This window comes from Colobus angolensis, unplaced genomic scaffold (assembly GCF_000951035.1).
Source record: "Colobus angolensis palliatus isolate OR3802 unplaced genomic scaffold, Cang.pa_1.0 Scaffold170, whole genome shotgun sequence".
Taxonomy (NCBI): Eukaryota; Metazoa; Chordata; class Mammalia; order Primates; family Cercopithecidae; genus Colobus; species Colobus angolensis.
Window position 1 is genome coordinate 482,394 of NW_012114822.1, and position 4,166 is coordinate 486,559.

General features: G+C 40.4%; 1 protein-coding gene across 1 annotated transcript in view; it reads left to right on the plus strand.

The window, feature by feature from the left end:
• The window catches only part of RERE (arginine-glutamic acid dipeptide (RE) repeats), a 483,164-nt gene that overhangs the window by 232,729 nt on the left and 246,269 nt on the right, over positions 1-4,166 (plus strand). The gene's annotated exons all lie outside the window — the stretch shown is intronic.

Here is a 4,166-nt window from a genome sequence, read left to right on the forward strand (position 1 = left end):
CGCCCGTCTCGGCCTCCCAAAGTGCTGGGATTACAGGCTTGAGCCGCCGCGCCCGGCCCCAGGTGGTATAGGATACTTTTATCAGAAAGTATATAATGTCTGATTTTTGTTATCCTGTATGCATTAATTCCTTGAGAGTTTCAAAATTGTAACATTTTAATTTTATGATTTCATTTTCATTATCAGCTAGAATAATTTTATATGGTAGTGTTATCTGTCATCTACTGTTTTGTTAGCCAGTTGCACAGTTTATATAGGAAAGACAGAATAAAGACCGTTGCTTCCATTTATTTACCCAGTTTTCAAGTAATACGTCAGAGTATTCTTAAACCTATTTGATGGATTTCAGCTAGTTGCAATTCCTAATCCTTATTGGAGCCAGATTGTCCCATTTTTGGTTAGTGGGAACCTCTTATTGGCTCCTGAGTCCTGACATGATCCTGGAAATCTTTGATAGTTTCCTTACTATCTCTATGCCAAAGTGTTCCATCCTCCTCTTGTGCATGTCTTGCAGCAGACACATAATCAGCATCTCTTCTCAAATCCCTGGTTTCTTTTAGTGAGAGATGTTATTGCAAGAGCATAATCTAGAACATTTGAGTCTCATTGCTGCTGGGCTGTTTATTATTTCTGGGCCTCTTGATTTATATACTAATGATGTTAAAATATCTATAATTGGAGTGGACAGAGCTGGGAAATATTATATATGATGTCTTACAATTTATACTGATACAACACGCTATTTCTCGTTTAAATCCAGGATTACAGAGTTTTTATTTAATGTCAACTATTTCCATCTCTATCTCTTTTCTTTCAGACAGATTTCTGGTTCTCAAGGACACAAGGGGTGACAGAATTGTAATATCCCATAATTACTTCATTTTTTTTTTGAGACGGAGTCCTGCTCTGTTGCCCAGGGTGGAGTGCAGTGGCATGATCTTGATTCACTGCAACCTCGCTTCCCTGGTTCAAGTGATCCTCCTGCTTCACCTCCCAAGTAGCTGGGACCACAGGCATGTGCCACCACACCTAGCTAATTTTTTGTATTTTTAGTAGAGACCGGGTTTCACCATATTGGCCAAGCTGGTCTTGGACTCCTGACTAAAGTGGTCCACCTGCCTTGGCCTTCCTAAGTGCTGGGGTTACAGGAGTGAGCCACTGGGCCCAGACTCGATTACTTTATCTCATCTACCCATACAGTAGTTTCAGAGTAACAATACTAGTACTGACACCACCAATTACGATTTCTGGAAACAGTAAAATAAAAAATTTGTGTTTGCATTCTCCTTTTTCTCCCTCTGTGTGTTAAATGATAATAGAATGTCTTCATTTTTAGATTACACACTACAGTCTTTTTAACCCTCATTTAGTCTTAGTTCTTCGAGTCACTGTATACTTAATCTTCACCACTAGTCCTTATATAGCTGTCTCTGTAGTCATTTTTGTTTGTGGTCTGCAGTTTGTTCTCTAATGGATTCCTTAGAGACAGGGTTTCTCATTCTGTCGCCCAGGCTGGAATACTGTGGCAGGATCATAGCTCGCTCTAGCCTCAAATTCCTGGGCTTATGCCATTCTCCTGCCTCACACTTCCTAGTAGCTCAGATTACAGGTATACACCATCATGCCCAGATAATTTTTTTATTTTTCGTTGAGACAGGGTCTTTCTATGTTGCCAAGGCTGGTCTTGAACTCCTGTCCTCCTGCCTGAGCCTCCCCAGGCATTGGGATTACAGGTGTGAGTCGCTGTACCCAGTGCCTGTTTTTAATATTTGTCACTTTCTCTTTAGCCCTTTTCATATATTTTATTTCTTTTGATTTTTAAATGTTTTTTTCTTTCTGACTTCTCTTTTTTTTAAGACATTGCCAACTATGTTCACTCACTTTTATATTGCTTTGGGTTTAGTCTCCATTTTTGAAATTATTTATGTCTGTCACTTCATTTCTGAATTTTCTTGTGATTTATGTTACTGTCTAATATCTGGTATAATTTATTTAACAATATCTTAGCATGTTTTGAAGTAGTACATTATAGTTTTTTATTTTTTAATTTTTTTATTTTTTTTCAGACAGAGTCTTGCTCTGTTGCCCAGGCTGGAGTGCAGTGGCCGGATCTCAGCTCACTGCAAGCTCCGCCTCCCGGGTTTACGCCGTTCTCCTGCCTCCGCCTCCCGAGTAGCTGGGACTACAGGCGCCCGCCACCTCGCCCGGCTAGTTTTTTGTATTTTTTAGTAGAGATGGAGTTTCACCATGTTATCCAGGATGGTCTCGATCTCCTGACCTCGTGATCCACCTGTCTCGGCCTCCCAAAGTGCTGGGATAACAGGCTTGAGCCACCGCACCCGGCCTATAGTTTTTTATTTTTTATGAGCAGTTGTACTGTTTTTGTCTATAGGGGTGTTACTCTGTTTCATATTCTTTTTTTAAAATAGTAACATTATATGAAATTTGTGTAATGTACTTTGCTTTTGCTTGTTTTTGTGTGTTTAATTTTCCTGAATTTATAACTTTACAGAGCTCCTCCTTCTCTTGTTTTTATGCAGTGTTAAAAAAATGGCAGCTTGCTGTGATTTTCTGGCTCTGTTCCTCTCCTTTACTTTCATCTGGATCTTCTTTTTTCTTTAATTTATTTTGTATTTTTTGCGGAACTTATATTGCATTACTGGTAGTTTCTCCCCTGCCTTGGCTCCTTGTGCCGGCAGGGAGCTACGGTGGGCCAGTTTTGGAGAGTTCAAAAGTGGCTAGATTACTTCAGCGCCTTTAGCCCTACCGGGTCTCTAGGGGTTCTGACCTGCTGTCGGTATGGGCAGCCCCACCAGGCTTCAGCTGCTCCTCACACGTTGGCCTTCCTCATTGCCTGCTAGCTATTTTATGGTCCTCCTGATCTTAGCTGTATCCCATATCTCGTTGATTGATTCTGTTTTCTCTTGTGCAGATGCTCGTATCTAGATATCTTATGGCTGATGGTAGTTTATCCCTTCCAACCTGCTTATATTTTGCAGTTTGTAGAGATGTCTTGTTTCTGAATTTTGTTGTGTGTCAGCAGGAATTTGCTTTGACTCTAATTGATCTGTTTTTATGTGGGGATTAAGGAACATTTGTGAACTATGCTGCCAGTGCCACCATCCTTCTAGTCCTTCTAGTATGTTAGTTTTAGTTTTTATTGAAATAGAGTTTTACTAAGCCCCAGGACCACAGACACTTGAGTGCTTAAATCTTAACCCATTACCTCACATGGCTGCCACCATTCCTGTATAAACCATGAGGGAGAAATAGGTACTGAAGATAAGATCAGAGAGGAATCATTTTATGCTTTGCTAATTGGCTTTTGTCCCCAGCCCCCATTGATGTGATCTAGCCTGTGTCAGAGGCACAAGCACGTAAGTTTTTTCTAGAATTTTTCCTAGACCAGGCTCAGATCTATGTAAAAGAGACATGGTCCTATCATCTTAAATCGATACCCTAATTGGCCTGTGAAATTTCACCTTTGATGGTGAGAATATGCTGTTTTCTGTATCATGACCACTACCCCTGCCCAGTATCTGTGCTAGAGATAATCAGTTCACTTTCGCTCTCGCTCTCGCTTTTCTTTTGTTGTTTTTGAGATGGAGTAGCTGGAATTACAGGTACCCACCACCACACCCAGCTAATTTTCCTATGGTTTAGAAAGTATCCCTTAAAATATAACAGCCAGATGTGGTGGAGCATGCCTATAATCCCAGTATTTTAGGAGGTACAGGCCAGGAGTTTGAGACCAGCCTGGGTGACACAGTGAGACCCTGTCTCTACCAAAAAAAAAAAAAAAAAAATTGTTTTTAAAGAAAGAAAAAAAAGGCAGGCACAGTGATATGCACCTAAAGTCCCAGTCATTAATACTTGGGAGGCTGAGGTGGGAGGATCGCTTGAACCCAGGAGTTTAAGGCTGTTGTATGCTATGATCAGCCCTGTGGCTAGCCACGGCACTGCAGCCTAGGTAACACAGCAAGACCCTCTCTCTTTAAAATAATAACTTAAAATATATTAACTTTTGAGGAAAATTTTACATTGAACCAGAGGAGCAGCTGTGTGGTAGGTGAGGTTGGAGATTTGAGGAAATGTGTCATTTTATGATTATTTTTGTTATATGCATTTTATCTGATATTATATACCAGCAAGCAATTATATATATA